A 26535-nucleotide genomic window follows, 5' to 3' on the forward strand; every position below is an offset into this window, starting at 1 on the left:
TTTACAGTAAGTTTATACATGAAACAGCTAACAACCTATAATAAAGTAGACTTAAATGCTTCAAACTTGAAAGCATAATCTTATCCTACAAATCTCTATAGGAAAGAAAGAGTCTAAGAAAACAACCCAGTTGCCAAAATGGACAATTTCTCCAGAAATAACCAAAGAAAGACAGAATTCACTATGAAAAAATACTCCTGAGGGCAGATCAAAGATTCCAGAAGGGAGCCATGGGAACAATTAACTGAAAAATTGCTCTTGGGGAGAAGAACCAAGACCTAATCAAGGTCTTGTGCAGTTGAGTGTTTGGAAATATTTTCAAGAATGATTTCAGAATTACTATGGACCAATTTCCCTTTTTAGAGCCACATCTGAGGAATTATATCAGAACAATATCATGTATGGGACCCTAGAGTTTAAATGATGGTATAACTGGATGAGATTTCTGGTGGTTCTAGATTGAGAGTGACTATATTTTGTTTGGGCAGAGACATGTATAAATGAGATCAGAAGTATGTATAAAGTATAACTTACAGAAGTATTACGATGTCTGTAATATATTGGTGAGAAAAATGGACCTTTTTCTTTACCTTTTCCCCTCACATACCCTTCACTATGTTACTTTGCTACTCCTGTTATCAAAGAGTAGATATTTCCATTCTCCATGAATTTAAGCTGATGTGAACTGTTTTGGTCAAGAGTTATAGCAAATGTTATGCCAGTTTGAAATTAGGCTTCAAGAGACTCTTCATATTAATGCTCCTTGTCTTAGAAAGCTCCCATTCCTATGTATAGAAGTCTTAAATAGCCTAAAAAAGGTTGAAAGATGACAGGGGTGTCTTTCTACAGTTAGATTCTTACAGATTATGTAGAAATTGCTATACTTTTGATTATTCATCGACTGGCAGTATTCTACAGGAAGGAAAAGGACTTTTTGGAAGAAATGAAGTACTCAACTTTCATTGTCAAAGACCACAATAGTTGGATACAATTATGCAAAAATTTCTAAAGCAATAGAACAGCAATAGTAGTTTTGTTAAGCCCTAGTAGTTTTCTATACCTTAAAAATAACATTTTTGTTATTTAACATTTTTAAAGTGTGGGATCGCGAAACTATTTCTCAAAAATATTTTGTGGGAAACATCTGAAAGTCAAAGATAAGCTTAGAGATATTTCTTAGCTGTTAAAATATAAATACTAGTATTCTCAAGTGTCCATAATATATTAACTATTCCACAAGAAACAAAATTGAAAAATATGCAAACATTATATTAACCTTCAACTTATTAAATACCACCAACACATGTGAAATGAATGCTTATACTATACCATTTTTAAACAATTTCAATATCACCTCTATTATTCTTTTAATACACTGCTGGATATGATGTGCAAGTTTTATATACACTTTTGTATTAACATAAATAGGTTCAATTGCAATTATATTTCATCATTATCTTTGTCAGTTGGAGTATCTAATTTTTTTAAATGAATTATAAAGCACCTCATGTTTTCCCATATTCTAGACCACATTAAATAACAGGGGATTAATAATATCTGGCTGAATATAGGAAAATAAAACAAAGGGTCAGATAAAACCACTAAAAAACTAACCCTTGAGGGCCTCCCCGGTGGCTCAGTGGTTGAGCACTGGGTTGCGAAGCTGTCCGCAGCCTCTGCAGCGCTGGTTCGATCCCCAGCTGCTGTACGAGGGTCCCACATGGTGCACAGACCTCTCCTGCTGCACCCACTGATCCCCTCAGCAGTGTACTTCGTCAGTCTGCTGTTCTGCTCCCTGTTCTGCCTCTGGTGAATTCTCTCACCCTCCCGCGCTTCTGACTGTACCCAGTGCGTGTATAAATAAATAAATAAATCTTTAAAAAAAAAAAAAAAAACTAACCCTTGAAAGGTGACTGTGGAATAGGAGCAACAAGAATGGGAGGGGTTGGGAGAAGAAGAGGGATCACAACAAAGGAGGGAGGACAATCATCTATATGGTAGACTTTTGAGTGGGGAAGAGAGGAATTGCCTAAAGAAGGGAATCCTGCACTTCTGGAAATGAAGTAAACCAATATTAATTAAATAAAAGATATAATATATCTATTAAATATAATAATCATTACTAACATTGGTAAAGCTCACTTGTAAAACAGTGTATTATTGCAGCAATCTGATCTGGGATTAGATTGTTTTCTCTTTTTCTTTGTCTCTCAATTTTCTTCTTCCTAATTCTTGTAATATTACATCTGCTGACACTTTCTAATTCACTGAATTCATCTAATTCATAATTATTGGCTAATTAATTTATATTTTCTTAAAACACTGTTAATAGATTTCAAAATTATAATAGTCCAGCCTTCTATAAGGCTATCACTAACATTTTTCTTGTATCAATGGATAGATTCTCCTCCTCATTCTTAATATACTGAAATTACATCATTTATTTTTATCTCTTTGTTTTGTTATAGGTAAATAATTCCCTTGTCTGTATACTAAATCAATTTTTAGACTGAGTTACCTTTTTTTACTCCTTATTTGATAATTTTTGCCGAATTGCATACTGCTATCATTATGGGTAGTACCACATTGCATTTTTTTTTAAAGATTTATTTATTTATTTGTTTATTTATTTATTTATTTATTTATACATACATACATACAAGCACTGGGTACAGTCAGAAGTACGGGAGGGTGAGAGAATTCACCAGCGCCAGAGAGGGGAGCAGAGCAGGCAGAAGGACCAAAATACACTGCTGAGGGGAGCAGCGGGCGGCAGGAGAGGTCTGCGCGCCATGTGGGACCCTCCTCCAGTGGCCAGGGAGCAGCCGGGGACCGAACCGGCGTTACAGAGGCTGCAGGCAGCTTCGCAACCCAGCGCTCAACCGCTGCGCCACTGGGGAGGCCCCACATTGCATATTACAATTGGGTTTCTATGAATCATTCTAATTCTGAATAATTTTACCATTACAAATATTTTGGCAGTATTAATTAATGCATAACATTTTTATATTTCCAGTATTTTATAATGCACATATTCTGCTTTTAAAATTTCTAGTTGTATTCTTTGTGTTTATTTTAAAAGCATATGCCAAGATTTTTTCTCGTGGACAGCTAAGAGTGAAATTATATATTTTAACTTCAATGTAAGGAATTTGTTGCATATTTACTTTCCTTAATTTCTCTACTCCTCTACTCCACAATCACTCATTATTCATTATTATAGTATGGAGATTTACATGCATTGTCAATGTTACACTGACAAACTTGCCTTGTAATCTATTCTTCAGGAATATTTCTCTGTTGCATTCACTTGTACAAAACATATTTTTGAACTTCACTCTTGATTTCACAATGTTTTCATTTAGTTGGAATATATTTTCCATTAATATTTTCTTGAAAAGTTGGATAAATACTATATATTCTGAACACTTGAATAGTTAAAGATATGTTTCTATCACTACCACATCAAAAATCTTGGTTGTATATAAAACTTTCAAGTCAAAATATATTTTTCTGTTCAAATTCTGTAGATAGAATTTCTCCATTGTATTTTGTCATACAGAATTGAACAAGAGATATCTGAAGCCAACTGATATTTTTCCCTTGTTCTTGGTAACCTATTTGTTTCTTTGGCCTAGATATTGGTTAGGTTTTTTTTTAATTATTGTAGTATAATAATTTGACTAGACAATAGTAAGATAGGAAGAGAAATTACTTTTAAGCTACACATGTAGGTAAAGAAAATATTCTTCTATTATATCTTTGAATATCATCTCAATTCTACTTATTTTCCTTTCCCTTTAAGGCATATCTATTCCTGCCATTCTCTATTCCCTTAACTCTACTTTGTTTTCACTGAGAGTATTTATCATTTATAACATGATATATTCCTATGTCCTCGTGTTTATAATGTATCTCCTAAGCAAGATGACAGCTGAGAGAACAGGTACAATATTTGCTTTGTCATTTGCTACATTCCCAAAGAAACATATGATAACTAGCATAGCTAGGATAAAAATATGTTCTGAGTGAATCACTGAAATGATACATTGGGCAATCATTTTGTCTTTAATATTATTCTGATTCATTCATTTTAAATGTTATCATTTTGGTCTGCATTTTTTTAAATCTGTTGAAATTTCTTATCACTGGTTTTATTTTATTTAGCCCTAATTCAACTCATTAGTGCCTCCAATGTGGGATTTATTTAATTGTTCTTACATTCTATGAAATCTATCTTACCTCTTTCCCTTATCTTATCTCTGTTTATATTCTGTTACTTATTCATAGAAGTTAAACCTTCATGATTGTGTTGGGGTCCTAAAATTATGCCAGTATTTGTTCATGTCTATGCTCTTATCACAAATGTTAATTATTTAGTATGTTCCAAGAGGTCATTAACACTGGGGGTAGTTATAGACACTGCTACCAGGGTTAGTCTAACTAGCAATTCCTTACTCTTAGGGTTATCTTTCAAGCAAAGTCCTACAAATTCATTCTTGTGGAATTCCTGTATAGTTTCTATATGATTTTAAATATCTGTGTATGGAGAAAAAGGAGAAAAAAATAAGAATAAGAGACTTCTATGTTCCAGAGTGTAAACTAAAACTGACATTCTGCTTCCTCACTAACACAGGTGTCATTCTCCATGTTAAAGGTAGAAAATGAAAGAATCTCTCTCCACTGGTCCCAATCAGTCCTTACTTTATGATATAAATGTGAGGTTCAACAACAAGATAAAACCAGGGTGACATCTTCTAAGGGGAATATATTTTAGTGTATACTTAGTACAAATTTCTTCAAGATTATTAGAATGCCCTTAAGACTTGGCTATCACTATTTTAGTGAGACAAATTTTAGTGTTTCTTCTTAAGAACTAATAAAGGCTGGGAAAACTACACATGCAAATTTTAATCCAAGCAATATTCAACATTTGACAGACATTATATACTTTAATTGAAATGATCTAAAATACCACATTAAAGTGTGGATACTATTTACAATGAATAAGCTACGAATAACTACAATTAATAATTATTTATTTTCATATCTTTTTTTTTCTCTGGATACTCATTATTTGCCACCTACCAGCTGGTAATGAAAATTCAATATGATCAATTTTTTACACTCAGATTTTTTAAAACATTAATAATAATTAAATTTAAAAATAAGGTTTTTTTTAATGTATGACTACATTTTCACTTACAATACATAAAAAATTATTCAGTCATGTAAGTAATTTTCCTTTTGCTTTTAAGCAACTTTAAATCTGTTCCTTGATGGCAGAATCAAAGATATTCCAACTACCCAAACTTATACTAATTTCTTCTCTCACTGAACATCTAGAGTGCATTCACTCACTAACATGCAATTTAGTGCTTAGTATTTGCAAATTCACAGTACAAAATATTCTTAGGGTAGAAGTGCCAGAAGGAACCTTACATATTTTCAAGTTAAATCTGAAAATGAGAGCACAAAACTGTACACATTTATTCAAGACAGCAAAGCTAGCTATTGGCAGAATTGAAGCTATAACATGGGTCTTCCAATTCTTTTCCAGTTTTATTTTTCTAGCCAAACGGAAAGACATTTAGGAACAGGGGCTATGTCCTCTAGATCTTAGAAACCCTTCTTCAAACTTATAATATTGGTAGGGAATAACATTTTCTTAAACATTGTATATTAAGTCTGATAAGCAAGACAAGGTTTTGGTTTCTTCTTGTTATAACTTGGCTGCATGCTTAAGAAGGATTATATATCACATAATAATGTGAGAAATGAATATGACAAACCTCAAATTTTTCTCTCAAAGTCATAACATAAAATACTAAAAATAAATACAACTATTTTAATTAGAAATTATACTAGGCCCATTTCATTAAAAAGCTTAAATTCTTTCTATCACTTCTCCACAAACTAATGCTGTTTATTAAGCCATGTCCCAAAACTCCTGAATCTGATGCCACCAATATGCAATTATTACACTTAACATTCAAAATGACTATAACCTAAAATATATTCCTTAACACATGTAAATTTTCTTATCACTTATTACTAAAACCTCAATGATCATCACAGGAGGCATTTCTTTTCACTGCTATGTCATAGTACATAAGAATAGACAGAATGAAGGAAAAGTTACCCTTTGTGTACAATGAATATTTAACAAAACTATTCCCTAATGATCTTTGAGCTATCAAAAATAAAAATAAAAAGTAGTATTTTATATCGGCTTCCACATATCCCATAAGAAATAGCTGCTCAATTTTCCTCAAAAAATTTTAAGTATGGTGAATTTTTATGCACAGCTCCACATTGACTAAGGAGCCACTAGGTGCAGCAAGCTTTCTTTCCATACTGATGGTTATCATTGAAACACACTGCCACCTTATGACAATTCTTTTTATATCTTAAGTTTCAGAAAACTGTGCTTTAAAAATACTCTTGCCAGGAATATGACCATAAATACAGAAATTATTTCAAATTTGTCAAAAAATTAAAATAAAATTACTAGCTCTACTGAAAACTGCCTTAGGAAAAAATATTGTATTTAAGATAATATTTTTAGGTTTTGAATAACACAATGATTTTGATGGCATGATGTCAGCATTTTTGAATCAAAAAGGACAGGGAATAACTGATTACATGTTGGCAATGTATCCAAAATTTTGAGTATATTTTCCATTTATAGCTTTATAAATTTTATCCAAAGCGTGGTCCTTACTTGCATACACATATCCAAAAGATATAAAAACTGCAATGACTCAGATTGGAAGGAAGCATAGGGGAAAATGACACTCAAATAAAGAAGATTGTATAATTGAGTAAATTCAATATTGTGTGAAATTTACAATTGACCACAATAAATATTACTATGAAATAGTGCTACTGCTGTTGTACTAGTGCCAGCAATAGTATAAAACAAAGTACCTACTTAGAAAGAACTTTTCTTCTGAATGTCCACAGTAGGAATTTCTATTGTACCAGAAAATATTGAGCTTTTATCAGCAGCTGGTTTATTTTTCTCTGTGGATCCAGTGATTCATGTTTGTAATGGGTTCTGTTTTCCTTTTTGTATTAGCTGCTAAAGTACTTATAGACGAATTTATGGCTCATATTTATCAAGTATATAAGAAGTCCTTGCATGCATTTTGTACCCTACTATCACTCCTGGCTACATCTTATTTTTCTGCCTTATTTTCTCCTTGGCTTGAGAGTGCAATTTACTTTCATTTTTATGTGTACACTTGGTACTCTGGAAAGAATATAGATTTTGGAAGCTGAACAATCAAAACCAGTTCTGTTACTAGTTATAGGGTCCTGATTTATTACTTCATCTCCAGAATAAACTACAAATTTATAACTTGTAAATCAAGGCTAGTATTACCTTCCTTGCACAATTATCAATATGATTAGAGACAATGACTATATATATTTAATATTTATTAAGTGCCTGATATATAATGGCTATTTACATAACTTAATTTCTACATTTTAATTCAATAAAGCTTCTTAAATTAAGTTATATTATATAATTACATTTAATGCAGTAGTATTCTTGTCCCAAAAAGGCAGATTTTTAATCAGTGATATCTTAGAATAAAGGATAAACAGTGTTCCTTTATTATGCAGAACTTTTATAATCACCCTCATGCTTTTTCTTTTTTAATTAAGCAGAATTGTTAAAAAAAAAATCTCTAAAGGGATGCTTAGTTGAAATTAAATTATGAATGGAGTGAATTTAGAAGGTAGTAAACAATTAAACGATGTAATAATAACTTTGGCATTGTATTTCTAAAGGAAATAAAGTCAACAGTTCAGTAAAGTTTTCTATTTTTGTTTAAACTTTATGACCAAAGGAAAAAAAAAAAAGTAAAACAGAATTGATTCACAATAACATATTGCTGAGTTTAATTACTGATTTGCTGTTTGCCCAAAGTTTTAATCAAGAGATTTCTTACATGTGGATAACAATGGAGACATCTGTAAAAGTTAGTGCCACATTTAACTCCTCTAGGCATTGTAGCACCTGGTGACGCCACAGGGAAGAAATCATGGATACTTCTTGAACATACTGCAACAGCTGTCAGCTCAGAAGGTGGTATATTCTAAGTTCTACCAAGCAAGTAGTACTCCACAAAACCTCATTCTGTCCTGTCTTTTAACTGAAAAGAAGCCAGATGGAAACATACAACTTGTCAAATTGCAAATGAAGAATTACTATAAATTGTATTGCACGGATCTCTATCGTCAGGTTTAAAAAATCGGTTGCTCAGTTTTCAGAATAATTTCACTGACATGTTAATAAAACTAAAGATACCTGATGCTATCCAGGTAAAAACAGTATCACAAATCTTTAAGAATAGAAAAAAGGTAAAGAAAATGGGGCTGCATGATTATACCATCAACATAATATCAAAATGAAGAAATAAAAAGCATTATTCTAGAAGCATAATAGTGTCCAGAATGACAATGACGGCAGCATGACCACCCGTCTCTCACAGCAGCTAATGGTCCAATCTGCTTGGAGCACAGTCACAGAAACTGGAAAACAAGCTGTATTATTCATGACATAGCAGTCCTAGCTGCGCTGGTATAGCTAAACCTCCACCTGTATCTCCATTAGACTTCTATTTCGATCCATTAAATGAAATTACCGTATACTGTAGCCACATTTTATATATATATTGTGGCTGCATTTAATGGTAAATAAATAAAAACAAAAATAAAAACTATTAACAGTGTTTTTAATATGTGTGTTAATAAAAATTACGATTTTTAAGACAAGAGGTTTTTCATAATATTGGAAATATATAATTATTTCATATTTAGGGTAAAAGCTTTGCTATTTCCGAGGCACTACTGCGAATGTTTTAATTTGTTCATCTATCCTTATATGTCTACATAAAAACATTTTAGCACTTACTGAATAACATATATCATGCATTTTTTATTTACATGGAGCCATCCCTTTGACATCAATAAGCATGTCTTTTACAGTTGGAGTCTTGGCTAAAGCAGGAAAACACCCTACAAATTCTGAACGAGAAAGATTTGTAACAAACACTTGTATCGCATCACAAGTTAGTCCCCATGAGCATTTGTAACATTTCTCACATGGTTCAAAGAAATTCTGAACAATATCATAATGACAAAAATTACTTGCTTCTCATATAAATAAAGCCTAAAAATCACATCAGTGCTTTTAAGGCGTCAACTCTCATTTTTCTATGCCAATAATAACACCTCTTAATATGGTTAATGACCTCTATATTTGCTGAATATTACTCACTTTTCAAATGCTTACAATTTTACATACATTATTTAATTTTATTAATTGTATTATTTTATTGAGATAAAAGTGGGTTAAACTGTATATGATTAGGGGCATTGGTTTACTTCTTATGGACAATATCACGCCACACCCACCATCAGTACCCATAATCTTCAACCATTGTGCCCCTACTCTCCACCCTCCTGGAGTCAGATTTCTAGGATTTGTTTTGGTTTCATTTCATCTGATCCTTTGTCTTGTTTCTTTTTATCCCACATATGAGCAAAATCTTTTAATATTTGTCTTTTACCTCTTGATTTATGTTGCATAGCATAAGCCCTCCAGTTCAACATATGTTTTTGACAATGGCAAGGTTTCACCATTTTTCATACCTGGGTAGTATTCCACTGTGTATAGATATCACCTCTCCTTTTTCAGTCAATATTTTCTACTTTTTCTCTTCCTCATCCCATCATACTAATAAAAACACAATTAACACATTTCAAGCAATAAAAGTCTAAATAGGTGGGATTGTTTATACTGCTTGATTCCTATGGGACTTGTACTCAAAATTCTGCTTCTGTAATCCTTACTTTTTTATAGGTCATCTTATTTAAACTTTCTTTCAAACTATTATCTCATTTTCCTTCTGTGGTACCAGATGTCTGTTGCAGTTAACTACACAAGGGATCTATAGTCACTGCACTTTGCATGGCACATATTCTACCAGAGGTCTGCATTCCCAGCAGCTGCCCCTTTCCTGGGAAATGGAAGCCTACAACAGTGAGCTCTTGGCTGTCTTCAGGTAGAGAATCTGCTTTGGGAATTACCACGTGCTGAAGACAACTCTGAAGATAGATACTTTTCTTCCAGCCCTATTTAATTGCCTACTTACATTTAAAACTTCAAACAAAAAACAAATGAAAAACAAAGGCAAGATCAGTGGAGGAAAGGAACATTCAGAAAAGCAGAAAAGGTCACAAAATCATAGCTACTATTGTACATATACTCACTAATCAGGTGTCTTAAATCATTTATAAAGTAAACTATGTTCCTTTCCTACTATGGAAAATAGTATTAAATAGCCAAACTTCTTTTCTGCATTTGAATGAATGAATGAATGCTGAAAAAATATTCCCTGTACATCAACTGGCAGTACCATCAGGGTGTTGCCATGTTTCTTTGTGACTAAAAAACAAAACAAAATATAACTCAACTTAGTGAAGCTACCATCCTACAGAAACTAGCAGTAATGTGGCACACATAGGAGAATTCTAAGAGTGAAGGGTAAATGTGGGTTGGGAGAGAAACACAAAATGTTAAATTGTATAGATGTTGCATTACCCATCTCAAACATTCTCTTCATCATTCCTATAGAATAAAGGTTGCAGACATAAAACAGAATTAAAAAAAAACATGAATTTGAAAAAACTACTTCTTTGAATAGTTGGGACAATAAATGCCATGATTCTTTCACAATAGAAGGAATTTCATGTCCCAGCTTTATGTGGCCATTCATTGATCATCCTTCTTAAAAACAATATTTTTATATAAGATGAATCAAATCATAGGAGATCAGATGTGCTTTCTTTATGGAGGGTAGGGTGAGGGAGGTCAGAAGAAGAGTTGTTACCCCAGAGATGATGTTTACAAATGAGGGAAACTCTGCACACTTGACTTTCAGACAACAATAAGAAAGCTTCATTTACTGGGAGTCATAACGTTTGGGGAGACACATAAGTGGATTCAAATGACAACTTGTTCCATTTAATGTCATACCTCTCTTTTTTTTTTTTTAAGATTTATTTATTTATTTATACAAGCACTGGGTACAGTCAGAAGCTCGGGAGGGCGAGAGAATTCACCAGAGCCAGAGCAGGGAACAGAACAGGCAGACCGACAAAATATACTGCTGAGGGGAGCATCGGGCGGCAGGAGAGGTCTACGCCCCATGTGGGACCCTCGCCGGTGGCCGGGGATCAAACGGGAGCTGCAGAGGCTACCGGCAGCTTTGCAGCCCAGCACTCAACCGCTGTGCCACTGGGGAGGCCCCTCAGACCTCTCTTAAGATCATTACTTTCCCATAAATCCCAAGCCCGATCCCATATTGTCATAATAGGAAACATCAGATTTTCCCTACAATTGCTCATACTTCTAACAAAATCATGTTTCCCATGACAAACAAATGGTATCTCAAGAGAAGCATGTTTAGAATAGAAACAAATATACTGTGCTTAAGGAGTAGAACTAATATTAGTCTCTCATAATTTTTGTTAGTAATAGTAGTATTGGTTTGCAAGAGACAGGAGTCACATTAAGGTATATGATATATACCTTAAGGTATAACCAGATAAGGTATATGATATATACCTATTTGGTATAACCAATCTGATATGTGCAATACTTGATCTCATTTGAATTTCTATTCCCAAAGATTTCACATGTTCAATATAGGAGGAATACTAAATAAAACCAAAACTATGTATGGACCTCTCAATTCCCTGTGACCATTCTCTCTCCAAGCAGTAATGTTTCCCTAGTCACATGCTATGCTTTTTGTTTTTGTCTCTTTTAATTACTATTTGTGTGTAAATAAAACCAATTTCTCAGTTCTTCATAATAAGAGTAGAAAGAAAAGACATAGATTAGTCAACCAAGTCTCCCTGGCAAAAAGTTCTAGGAAAATTACAAAGTATCTCTTTAGAGGAGAAGGATACACAGAACAAGAGAACACATTTAAGTTTGTAAGTGTTTTAAGGAAAATCAAAACATACACAGTTTTACAAGATAAAGCCACTGTCTTCAAGAAATGAAGCATACAGTGGGTGTTTATCATCTAATACAACAGGCTATGAATTCACTAAGGAAGGTCAGAGACACTAGAATATTTCCTACTCCTCACAAAACCACTAGGGATAAGCTCTCTCTCTCATAGATGGTCTATGTTCCATACCACAGTTGTCCATCCCAACTACTTCAGTGAAAAACATGTGAGGAATTCTAACTATCAGCCTGACTAGAAGCATGCATGTCACCCAAAGTGGCATGATTATTAGATATGTTACAATTTCTTAATGGCTCCATCTTCTGTAGCATTAGTACATACCAACAAAGGTAGTCAATACATGAAAATGTATGTTCACAGGCATTTTAACAACAGAAACTGGGAAAATAATTTCTTTTTTGGTAACTTTAATGTCAGAAAATAATATATGACTATGCTTAAAAGTAAGAGAGGCAAAAAGCTATTTGTAAAAGATGATAGTTTATAATTTCATGGTGCTCTGATTTTAGTAAACACAAATGCATTTATTAATTGTGTTATTAGATTTACATCTTATTTAGTAATATCATTAAATGTGACTATAACTAAGTCACTTCAGTTTGTGAAAGAAAAAAATGTATAAAGCAGTAGAAGTCATAGAGACTCATCTTCCCCACAAGCTTCAAAGTTATAAAGTCCATATAACACTTGATTTAAAGGTTATGCATATTTTGTTGGTCATTTTGATAACACATACTATATTTTAAGAGGCTTTACTGAATATAAGAAAGGTCCATTTCTTCTACTAGCATCACATGAAGTAGTTTAGGCCATTGTTTTATGCTATGCATATTATTCAATTTGAATATTTATTCAGAGTAGTATTTTACAAATGGAAGAAAATAACTGCTTGCACACACATTTGTGATTCAAAGCTTTCATTTGGGCAATGACACCCATCCATCAACAGTCTCTCATGCCATATGTTTTTATAGCAATTCCCTAAACATGGAGAGAACGTAAATATGCATCGAGTTTCAAGCACATCAGACACCCCCGTGTTTATTAATAGATCTTTATGCTTGTTAAAAGGGAAAGATGACCTTTCCTTATAGGTCACTGCCTCCTGACTGAAATAATGTGCCCAATTTGGCCTTTAAATTTTAGGTCAACAATACGCCTCAGTCAAATTAAAATAATAAAAAAAAGAAGACAACATTTCTACCCAAATACTCAATTTAAAGCAAATGTAGAAGTAAAATGGCATTTCAGTCTTATTATAAGAGGAACAAAGGAAAACATTTTTAAAGAATCCTCTTCTCCATTTACGTGTCTTTTAGTAACCATTTCTTTACCAATTCTAACAAATTTGACAGTGTGTGTCTAAAATTAATTATATTTCTATGTAAATCCATTCCTTCTCTTAACGTACAAATGTAAAAAAAAATAGGGTGACATATGAAAATATGTACATTCGTAACTTGTAATTAGCCTTCATTTCTACACACTAGACATCACCCTTGTAAATGAATTTTTTTATAAAACATAAAGATAAAATGTGCTCAGTCCACTCTGAATTACTGCAATGTTCTCATTTAAACCCACCATCTGTCAGAGATTATCTTATTTTAAACCAAAGTAGCATCCATTAAATATTCATCCTCCTTATTCTGGAAGTGTGCTCACATACTGGATAAGGGCCCTACCTGAGAAGATATTAGTATTAGTCATTTTATTAGTTGCTCTCTGAATGAAATTTAAAATAGAAACCTGAAGTTTACACCTAAAGAATACCACTCTGTGCAGACTGAAGAGTGTGATTTCTGAGGGATACTACTAATTCACACATTCTGAGGCCAAGAAGTTAGTTTACACTATCTTGGCAACAAACAGTTATCACTTATTTTGTTTGAATTTAAAAATAGCAAAAAAATTGCAAAGGTTTAGGTTAAATTATAGCATATACCTGCAAAAATTTGGAAAGAAATATAAAGCTAGTGCTAGCATAACTACTGAGGGAGAAAATTGTATAAATTGTTATCTTTTTGCATAGAAGTACCTAACTTAGACTACTTAATCACAGCTTCATATTTTCTGCTTTACTTCCCTGGCTTTGGGGAGAAAATTCACAGGTCACTGTGAACTTCAGAGCAGTCCTTAAAATATTCATGCCACCTTGTATTCTCCATACAATAGTAATGAGAAAATTGAACATTTTGTTCAATTACAGAAAATACTGTTAAAAATTTCAAATTATATATGCATACAAATAATACCTGGATTCAGAAAGAAAATAAAACTCCCCTTCTCATTTCACAGATTTCCCAGTGGGATACTTCATATAGGCAGTGAAAATATTTGAAAGCATAACTTAATAAGCCATAATTGCTCTTATATCTAGAGTAAAATGAAACAAGTGAGCATTTCATCCTAAATAGTGAAATAGATCATAATGACAACATTTTGAAAGAAAGAAGTTTCAAGATGCTTTATCATAACTGCTGGTTTAAATTGTCAACCTGCATTTCTAGTCTTCATTTAGAATAGTGCAGTCTTCCATGGCAAGGTTGCCCTGCTACTCTGTAATACATGAAGAAAAAGAAAGAGGTCTATTTACTAGATTCAACTTACCCTCGGGCAGAGAAATAGTAAACACTTTACAGAACAATTCTTGGCTAAGACTGCAAATCTAAGACACAAAATTTGAAATAATGATCCTTCTACAATTTTTATGATGTTCCCCACTTAAAAAAAAATGCTAAGTCTTAAGGGAAATTCTGAACAAATAGAAGTTCAGCTAAATAAAGCTATGGTAATAAGAATACTTTTAAAAGTAGAGTTAATAGTTCCCAAAATGTTCTTTTTGAAAACAGAAGTTATTTGTATGTAAGCACTAAAAGAACAATGTGTATGAACACTGATATTATCATTCCCAATGGCATCTGCACAGAGTCCATTCTACCACTGACCATCACTGGTTACCTACTTGCACATATCTCAGAGACAATGGTCAATAATAATCTTCCCCTAGGGAAATTAAACTATATTGGGGAAATAGGCAATGATAGGTTGTAATAATAATTGCAATACAATGTAATACATGGTAGATTTTCTTCAGACAATAACAAGAATCCCTCCAATCTCTACATGTACATGCCATTTGTTCCATTAGAGATATTATTGTTTCTTTTATCTTTGAATCTTGATTTTTATGACTTCCAGTTACCAAGAAAATGACTGTAGAAGTGATTCTGTAGTTCTAATCCCAGGATTTAGAGGCCTGTCAGCTTTCATTCTTGCTTTTTAGGATCCAACTGCTATACTGTAAGATGAAGATGGAGGCTATTTGGTAAGGAAGCAGAATCCCCCCTGGAGGATGAGAGGTCATATGGGGAAGAACAAATACATCACAGTTATGAGCCAACCCCAATTGCCAGCCATGTAAGACCATGTTGATCACTGCAGCACCAGATAAGTGTTCTCCCATATGATTGCAACCATATGAGTGAGACTAAGCAAGACCACAGAAGAACTATCTACCTAAACCCAAGAAAGAATAAATCACTACAGTAGGTCACTAAGTTTAAAGATGTTTTTTCATGCAACAAAATTACTTGTACAGTGTTATCAAGCAAGGAAAAAATATTATGTAATACACAAGTGTATAGAATATAACATGATTTTCCCAAGAATAATCAGGTAGCAAAGGACAAAAACACAACTGCCCTGGTTTCTCATCCAGGGCTGAGGCACAGTGCAAAGGCAAAATCTCAAGCTCTTTTCTCAAGTTGAACACAAAGCCCTATGGTTTGATTTTGATTCTCTTAAATCAGCACAAGAAATGACCTTCATTGGAGGGATATGTTAGTACTTTCACTCCATAACAAATTCATAGTAATCTGGCAAAGTTTCAAATAACAGTCTTGTTTTGAGACATTACAATTAATCTGCTAACTATTCAGTATCAAGGCTGTGAAAGTGCTATCTATATGCTATACTTCAGAAGCTAATATACCTGTACCATATGAACTGAGACTCCCTCTGCAATGACTTCCTAAGATCTGATTTAAATAGCTTCTGACTATACTGGGAGATCCATCATTAAACAGCAGTTCTTTCTTTTGTCAAACTACATGCTTAGTATTGATCACTAGGATATAAAACCCAGTGTGGCAATCCTCATAGTTTAACTTTGGGGAAAATAGCTTATGAATATGAATTTCAGACTTTTTTCCCCAAGAAAATAAGTCATATTTTCTCTGTTAAACATGTTAAGCAAAATTTTATATTCTTCTATACTTTTTTCTCACCTCCCACACTTCTTTCTTAGTCCTTGGGATTTCATGCTAGTCTGAGTTCCTTTTATCTCATTTCTTCAGAAAAGAATATGTGAATAACAAAATTAAGTATAACATAAAAATGTCTTCTCAGACAAAGGAATCCATGTCCCCAAATTATTTGACTCCTTTTCCCAAGTCAACACACTATGAGCATAGATGATCTCAGCTACTCATCAGCAAGCAAGATTTAACATAAAATGATTAGTTTATATACTTCTTTATATCTCTGTTAGACTTGGAAATGGATGCATGTCAAAACTAAGGGAGGGGCCCTTCAATTTTTCAAAGGAGATTTTCAAAGGAGAAAATCAAGTGAAAGAGCAGGGTAGAACCTCACTTGACAGCATGGGAGGCTATGTGCTGGACAGAGGCAGCATCTTTGGAGGACAGGTCAGCCAAGGATCTGCAGTAACAGGATGTTGGAACCTACATTGTAAATGTTTCCTCCACCTCCTTTAGGAAATCTGCAGTGATTTCTGCACTTTTAACTAACAATCTGTGAAAATGAACTCTTTCTAGTGATAGAGAAAAATAACAAATTCTCTCTCAAAGTTGGTCTCGGCTCAAAATAGACACTACTCATAGGTCCAGCTGATATTAGGATTAAACTCTTTTTAAACATAAAATTTGCTGCTGGAAGTTCCTTATGCTTCTTGCATAGGGAGAGCAATAATGTTAGTATTTTATTATCTGAAATTTCTTTATTAATTATGTTTAAAAGGATGGCACAAGGCCAGTGAGGCTTCTGCAACAGGGAGCCTGGATAGGGCTGATTTTCTAGAATATCGACACACCAAAAGGAAAAGGCTCTCATACAGTGTTTCCATGGAGGGACAGAATATTCTTGAATAATATGATTTATATGGTTCTCTTATTTTTTGACATTTGTTTCAGAGAAATTGCCTGCATACACTCCATTTTTCTGAAAAATATGGATAACAACATATGCTGGGAAAGTAAAAAGTGTTATTATTTTCTGTGTTCTCCTATCATTGGGATATCATTTGTTTCTCCACTCTTCTCCGGATTTCTTCAAGAGACTGTGCTCATGTTAGGTCACTAACATTAGAAAATGCAGAATTACTGCAACATGCATTCTGTTGAGTTCAAAATATTTAATCAGAAAAAAAAATGTTTATAGGCATGACTACCTACAATTATTGCATGGTAATATGTCCTTTGCTTTAGTATGAACTATAATCAAAACAGGTTTAGGCCTACATGGTGGTGCAAGGGTTAAGATGCAACCTATGAAGCTATCTGCTTGATAGCATGCTGCAGCCACTGCAGCATGAGCTCAATGCCCAGCCAGCCAGGGAGCAACCCACATGATGCAGCAGACCTCTCCTGTCTTGCCCGCTGTTCCCCTCAGCAGTGTACTTCGCTCAATCTGCCTGTTCTGTTCCCCACTCTGTCTCTGTTCCCCACTGAATCCTCTCACTACCCCCCACACCTCTGGCCTGTACCCCAGTTGTTGTATGCATAAATAAATAAATAATAAAAAATAGGTTCCCAGTCATATATTAAATTATTACATTTTATAGAAAACTTACCCCATTGAACTTATAACTTCTTTATTATTATCTACGCAATCAGAAAATAGGTATACTTGGTTCATCCAAAGTATATCTGAACAAGAGTTTAATATATAAGTAAATACTGATTACCCACAATACAAAAGATCAGTGATACCCAGTTTCTCAAGAGACATCATCCCCATTTGCCAAAAAACAACTCTCTGTAGATGGGATCTCTGGTCTCTCTGATCTTCTATCAAATGCCAAGCACCCACCTATCATGGTGACCACCAGAAACACATTCTCACATTTCCAAATGCCCCCTGAGAGGTAATAACATTCACTCTCCCAGTTAAGGAATGCTAGATTCACTTTATTATTCAGGAAGGAAAAACATCTTTTACAAAACTGAAACCATTGAAACCTCTATTTAACTTGGAAAACATAATAATCTGCTTTTGTGACTGTAACATTAGCAGTACTATAACAAGTTTTATGGTCTAGTGTGTATTTATAGTATAGCTGTGCTAAACATTTTTGAAGGAGTGAGAAATTTGCATTTGCCATAATGCAAAAAGCTTACACAGAAACTGTTTAAAGCTAATAACTACATCATGGTATGCTCATGAATCAGTTGGTCCCAGGTACAGTTCTTTTACTACATCAAAATCCACATTCTTTTGAGAAAAAGAGTACTTAAATGATAGTAATAGACTAAGCTAATTCATCCAAAATTTTATCTCACATTTCTGGACAAGAGGAAAACAGATACTTTTTATTGACTTGTCTAAAGCTATTCCATAAATGAAAGTGCATTTATTTTATTTTTTAAAGATTTATTTTTATTTATACATACAAGATCTGGGGTACAGGCCAGAGGTGTGAGGGGTGAGAGGATTCACCAGAGACAGAGTGGGGAGCAGAACAGGCAGACTGACTAAAATACACTGCTGAGGGGAGCAGCGGGCAAGACAGGAGAAGTCTGTTGTACCATGTGGGTAGCTCCCTGGCTGGGGATCAAACTCATGCTGCAGTGGTTGCAGATAGCTTCATGGGTGGTGTCTTACACCACCACGGAGGCCCTAAAAGGGCATTTAAATGTGCTCAACTACACCAATATTTTACTAGATCGTTCTTTGTTATTTTAATTTGGGGGATACAGCGACAAGAAGTAAGAATACAAAACAGAGTTAGTAACTGAAAAAGAAAAGCACAACAGTCATAATATTTTGGGTTTCAGAAACCAATTTCAAAAAATTAATAATTAAAAAAAGCAAGGGAATGGATTCATGTGTCATAATAGCTCTAAAGAAAAAAGAAGAAAAAACCCTCCTCTACTAACCTTTGTTATGCATTGTCATAATGTACTATTGAGTAAAATATTTCCATTATCAATTGCTGTATGCCCATTAGAGATAAGGGAGGACTATTCTGTAAGACCTTAATCATAGATTCTCTGACATCATTTTAACAATATGTCCTTGCTCAGTTCCCAAAGAGAATAAAGAGAAAAATTGTTACTGAACTCTTTCGTCTGCACCAGACCTTCCTTGTGCCAATTATTTTATGTACATATTTTCTCAATTATTTCTCATAGCATTTCAGGAACAGCATATCCACTTTACCAATGATGAAACTAAAGCTCTATAATCTCACACTACCCATAAGTGTCATTAAAACAATACAAGAAAGTAGTGATGATTAAAGACATAAGCACAAAACTTAGATAAAGACTTCTTTTTATAAGTTAACAGTCTGGATAACTTCAAAATGAATAGCAGAAAAATACAGTGGAGCAAAGTTTATAATTACATATCCTTTTTAAAAAGATATTCACCAAGTGGAGGGAACTTACTATGTATTCATCATCATTTATCCATTCACTATACTATTACTTATTCTAAGAAAAATGCAAAAAAAAATAAATCCTTCCATTTACTGTTGCTATTTTGAAGTCTCCCTATAAATCTTCTCATACAAACAAGAACATTAAGTCCCATTAAGACATAGCATGATGGTAACATCTTAAATCAATATTTGTACTGGGCAATTTAAAATTTATTTTCACACATCTCATTTAACATATATATTAATTCTATTAAGTAGATATTATTGTACCCCCCTTTTATAGGTGGAATTTTTGAGAATTAAGGTAGCTATTTTGTTGTTTCAAGTCAAATGAGTAAGTGAGATATCATTCACCTATCATCAGTTCTTTTGATCACATTAAATGAATCCCTCTATTCTATGTATGGATTTAATTTTCTATGAAAATGATTGCAAATTTAACATTCCACATTTACTACATATTGAATATATTATTTCAATACACTAGAAAATACATGTTTTAGTACATATGTATTTTTGATGTAAGTTAACATCATAATTACGGATATTTATATATATATTGCAATCATATATTATAATTATGCATTAATTATGTATGTGATGTCTTTGACCATTTCACTAAGCCCTTTCTTAATATCAATATAAAATTATTTGATATCGTTATTTGTGAAAAAGGTGTCGGGGGATTCTAATTATGTATGTGATGTCTTTGACCATTTCACTAAGCCCTTTCTTAATATCAATATAAAATTATTTGATATCGTTATTTGTGAAAAAGGTGTTGGGGGATTCTAAACCAACAATGAGGGAAACAGTGGAAGGGAAGAGGGAGAGACAGAGAGAAGGAGGGTGAGACAGAGAAACGGAGAAAAATAACAAAAATCCAGCAGTAATGATGCAAATTATTTTCTTAGTTACCACAAAAGTAATAATTATACTGTAACTCCATGGGAACAATGGTAATTTCACAGTAGCTCACGTTACTGTTATCACCCTATATCCTGATAACTGTGAAATTAATTTGTGGCACTACTGTAAGTATCGGTCATAAGCTGTTCCCTTGGTAACAGTATTATACTACCTTAGAGAAGGAATGTTAGGCAGTAAAATGGGAAGCAGCCAGCTGATTATACAGGGAAAAGCTTCTATCTAAATACATATAGCTTAGCAATACCCCTTGGAAAAACTACATGTCTTATGAAAAGAGATCTCTGTGTTCATTGTCCATTATCTGTTGATGGTAGTAGTACAAATGAATATCAAGTAATGATGAAATTACTAGTTTACATTTAGCAACAGAGTTTTCTTATTTTTTTAAAAACTGCAAGAAGAAAGTAAAAAATGCAATACATTCATCTTGCTGCTTTCTCTTTCTTCCTCTGAAATTATTACTATGCTATTAGAAGCCACACAAAGTATATATATATATGTGTGCATATAAATACATGCTTCAATGAAAACCATGCACGCAGTTGACAGCGAGGCAACCCTTAGAGATAAAAAAAAAAGGTACCAGACATATTTTTACAAACAATTTTGCTTAAGGAAATTCATTTAAGAAGGAAGATCTGTTACACCTACAGTCTACTACCTGCAAAGTCACAGAAGGAAAAGTTGAACATTTGGCCGAAAGGATAGTCACTTACATTTCCACATGTTCTTTTTCAGCAACAAATGTTGAAGAGAGAACGCACAAAAATAGAAGTGCATCACTGGGTGACATCATAAGAAATCCTGACTTACAGGTGTATATTTTAAATGCCATGCATCCCAGTTCTGAATGGCTTCTCAAGCTGGAGGCAGAGCCTAGCTTCTCCAATTTATCTCTTCTACCCATCTTTATGACACTAGCCAGGCTGATATGGACTGGGCATATTGATTAAATTAGCTAACATTTGTGTGTCTATGCTAAACCAAGCATCAGGAGACTGGCAATATTTTGTCACTTTTTAGATTAAAAAAGATGAATCTTCCATAATGAAATCATTGATTTTTTGGTAATCTAATTTTGGTTTTGAAATAATCAAGTCCTATTTGCATCTTAAGATTTATGATAACCTTCTGATGAATACTATCTTGCTTATATATGCAAGGTTAACAAGTTACTAGAAAGACTTTTATTTGGAATATCATAGACTCCTGTCAACCAAAACAACTAACTTTCAGGGTCTACTAGTTTTCCACAAGTTCAGAGGAAGAGTTAAGTTTCAGACAGAAATTTATTGATCCTCCTTAGCTCCAAACCACCAATCCTTTAACCTGGCACTTAGATATTCAATATTTATTCAATAATTTAATACACAGTCCTAAAATATTTATTTGGTCATAATTCTAATAAGGACATAGTTCTGATGTATAATTATTGTAGGATCCTCTTCTCTGTCATCTACTTCTTCAGAATTTTTCTCCCCATTAAGATCTCTAAATAGAGACTCCAATTGTCTTGGAAAATATCACTGAGTATGTGAATTAGAGGGTATGTTTACTTTATTTTATTTTTACCACTATCTAATAACACATAGGCTAACTACAAAGTAGGCTAATAAATCACAGTTTAACAGATTTCTCTGTGGCAATCAAGTATGTAGTGAAATTGTTTTCACTATTATGATTCACTGTTTACTTAGTATATGGCCATGGGCAAGTTTCTTGACTCATTTAAACTTAATTCTCTTCAAATACAAAATGGGTATAATAATAGTACTAACTTCATGAGGTTGTTATTATCGAACAACATGACAATCCATCCACAGTATTTAAAAACAATGCAATAAAGATTTATGCTACTACAACAATTTATTAAATAACACCTTTAAAGAGCTTAAGATGTATTTGCTTCAGTGATTAATTTTTCATGTACAAACCATGCAGTCCATATATATTCCAAAATCTTTGCTAAGTTATCTACTATATACCAGGAACTAACAGGTGGTAATTAGAAAAAGAACAGACTTTGGTGTCAGGCTGACAAGATTGTAAGTCCCAGTTCTGTCACTTAAGAGAGTTCCCATCTGCAAATTATTGAAGACTTCTGAATCTTAATTTTCTATCTATAAAACAACGGTAGAGATTACAAGTTTGCACATGCTTATTATAGTTAAATAAAATGCACATTCCTTTCCATGTCAACAGTTTTCCTAAAAGATCTCATAACTCATCTTCTTCTACCAAGCCACATCCACACTACCTTTTACAGAGTCCTCAAACATGCCACCTGTTCTCATATCAAGGTGAGCCTGGGATCTCACGTTCCTTACCAAATTGGTATACCTTTCCTCACCCATAAAATGTCACAGAGGTTCTACACAATGTCACATGACATCAACTAAGAATAACAAGTTCCCATGAAGTGGAGTAGCCACAGTACTTGTTCAGAAACACAATTGGTGTTGCCTTGCAATCTAATGTGGACCTGCTTTGTGTGATCAGTTATTTGATTTTCAAGGAAGTCATTAAGTATGGGTTAGCAATTTCTAGAAGCAAATGTACACTGCATGAACAAGTTCTCTCTGAAAAAAAAAAAATCACCTTCCAAAAATCCATGCTACTTACTAGAAATCACAAAGGTGAAGTACAAACTATGTGACCCATCATAACATGAAATAAACAGTGTTGCTACTCTGTGATTTTTGCTCTTTATCCCAGTCTGACCCATTTCTTGAGATTGTTACCTCAAGACACCCTCCCATGGGGTTTTCACTAAGAATACTTTAATCCAATTTCTTAAAAAATCCATAAAAAATTACTAGGGTCTCTCAATGACTTATCAAAACTCCTGTTTCAAAATGATACATGAAAAACATAATCCTCAGCAAGTGCTACTGAAGTATTTTATACCTGTAGCGTTGATTGTTCCATTGGAGGAGAGCAAGTAAAAATAGAGGTTCATATGTCCAGACTAGAATTGTATTGTCACCTTAAAAGTGCATTTCTTCTGAATTTACTAATTCAAGCAACCTACTCTTCCAGTGTGAACCCTCTAGCCTCCTGCTTTGCTTGCTCTTCTTTCTTCCCCATTAGTACAGTCTCCAGGTTGCTCAACACCCCTGGTATACTCTGTGCTGCCAAGTGATTAAATGAAGATACCAGAACTGATCTTTCAAATGGTCAGATCCCAGATTTGCTATATATCATTAGCATAATCACAGACATTTTTAAGAGTAAAATTAATGTAAGAATAATAACACCTTAAATTTAAGTACTAATCATACCTACATGCATAGGACTGTCAGAATAATTGAATAAACATATTTTTAGAGTTCTCAGCATATGGTAAGGCAGCAAAAAATTAAAATTATTATTATTATTGATTCCTCTAATACTTATTTATCAACCTAGATCCTCCATGTGTCACTTGGCTTAAACTTCATTTGTAATCATTTCAAAATAAACTTTTATGAAGATACCTAAATCATTGTTATTCAATATTTCCATGATGCCTTTCTTAGAAAATTCCTATTCTGAATGACAACAATCATGGCCACAAAAAAAATCAGACATATGTGCAGAGCTGGCACCACACATAGCCAGTGTTGCAGATTAACTGTGTTCCCAGGACTCCACAACAATAGAACATATTTCACTGGTCAACCGTCCACTCCTCCATTTTCCAGAGAAATGATTTAAAATGTTTCTTTCCTTCTGATATTCAAAACATTCCTGTTCTAGCCCTTTATCCTCAGCAGGTATCCTTCCTTTCTATTTTTGCGGCAAAATAAAATCCTTTAATAAGGTGTATTCCATAAGAGTGCTACACTACCTCTCTAAATCAATCTCAAACAACCATAGTCTTTTCTTCTACCCCATAGCATGCTGAGGTTTCTGATTCTCATAAAGGGGCATCCCCACAAATATAAATGCATTCCATCTTCTACCTTCTCTTTAATTTTTACATCTTATTTTTGGGAACTCCCCGATTACCATGTAATTATTTCTGATCTATTAGAATTCTTCCCTGAATCCTACACCTTCTTCTTCATTTGCATAGCCAATAAAGTCCTAAAAAGTTTGTGGTCTACACCAACTGTCCCTTATTTCCTTTCAGTCCATTAATTTATCAATTTGGTCCACCACCGAGTTCATCATAGTTTCTGTTCCTATTTCTCCATAGATATAGCTCACAGAACGAACTAACTGGTCCATGCCACTCAATCCGCAAAATATTTTTCTCAGCTCTCCTTTTATTTGACCTTTCAGAAGCATTAAAAAAAAGTTGGCTAACCTCTCCATCATAAAATATTATTTTCTCACTTTCAAAACATTATTTTCCCTTTATATATTTAGCCATTTACCTGTCTCCTTTGTTTTTGTTTTTCCTATTCTTTTCCCAAATAATCATTAAATATTGAAGATCTTCAAGATTCCTCTGTTGTCTCTTCTTTGTCTCATATTACACTCATTTCCACATCTTAATTTTATCTCTGTACATCAGTAGGTCCAGCATTCTCTACACTACAATCCATCGCTGCCTGTATCTTTGGATTTATGTGGCAAATGTAATTAAATTCATCAAGTCATTCAGCAAAACTAAACATTTGCCATGTCCTCTAAGCAGATCTGTACACTGGAGATGTAGTGAACAAACATAAAAAACCTCCTGCCCTCACAGAACTTCCATTGAGAGATGTACTCAGATAAACAAGTAAGATTAATCGTATACTAGCTAGTTAAAAGATTTTAGGAAAAATATAAATCATGAAAGAAAAGAAATGAGAATGTAAGTTGGATTACTTTTAAATAGCAGTCAAGGGAGGTACACCCTGAAATCGTAATTTTGAAAGAAGTGAATAGAGGAAGCAAAGCATGCAATATCTAAAGACAGAGAAAATGGCCAGTCTTTTGTATTTCATTTTCCTTTTCTCCTATATTTTGAAAGACATCATGATTTTCTTCCTCTATCTCACTGTCTTAAACCATGTACAACAAATATTGACTACCTATATGTTTTTTTAATCATTGATAATTTTTCACTCCTATTTTTGTTTACAGTACTGATAATAGGTGATATTATTTATTATATTAATTGAGAAGTAGTATCTTATCTTCATGTTACCTTAATTTTAAAAATTCCCTTAATTTCTTCTAGAAGTAAACAGGATATAAATTATAAATAACAAAATTAGTCAAGTCAAAATACATCATTAAGTCAACTAAGTTTTTACTTTCTAAAGGGCACTAATAGAATAAATGATGTAAAGAAGCCAGATTGCAGTGGGTTGAGGTACGACTGGGAGGTAAAGACATGGAGTCACGCTGTTCAGACTACATATTCCAAAAGCTTGGCAGTAAAACGCCTTCCAGATAAATTTGTAGTTGGATACAGCACAATTCTGACAGTTGGTTCTTAGTGAATTCTTTCAGGTTTTTTAAACTATTTAATTATGAACATATGAACACAAGCCTTAATTAAGACAAATCTTTCTTCTGCCTGAATAAGAACTGCCAAGATGTCAGAGGCCAGACTAAAAGTTTGTCTGACTCATTACAGGCTCCACATTTGCACACTTTTCAATGCCCCCATGCTAAACCAGGAATCACGAGTCCTGTTCTCACACAGGCACCAGTCTATTCCTTCTCCAGTGAGAACTTCAGATTTGTTTAGGAAATACAAGGAAGCAGAGTCAGAGGCAGTATCCACTAGTCAAGGATCCTTTGTCCTTTGAGTGTGCCAGATATATTCCTCAGATACTTCTGTTACCAACACCCCTGACTATACTATTCTCAAGACTCGAAGGAACCCTGATTTGGGGGTCTTATTTTCTTTAGTGTGAATTTGCCAGCTCTCGTGCTTAT

At 33.6% G+C, this 26535-nt stretch overlaps 1 protein-coding gene across 1 annotated transcript in view; it reads right to left on the reverse strand.

The window, feature by feature from the left end:
- DPYD (dihydropyrimidine dehydrogenase) overlaps positions 1-26535 on the reverse strand; it is a 743206-nt gene that overhangs the window by 604463 nt on the left and 112208 nt on the right. The gene's annotated exons all lie outside the window — the stretch shown is intronic.

This window comes from Talpa occidentalis, unplaced genomic scaffold (genome assembly GCF_014898055.3).
Source record: "Talpa occidentalis isolate TD23 unplaced genomic scaffold, MPIMG_talOcc4v2.1 talOcc4.9, whole genome shotgun sequence".
NCBI classification, from domain to species: domain Eukaryota; kingdom Metazoa; phylum Chordata; class Mammalia; order Eulipotyphla; family Talpidae; genus Talpa; species Talpa occidentalis.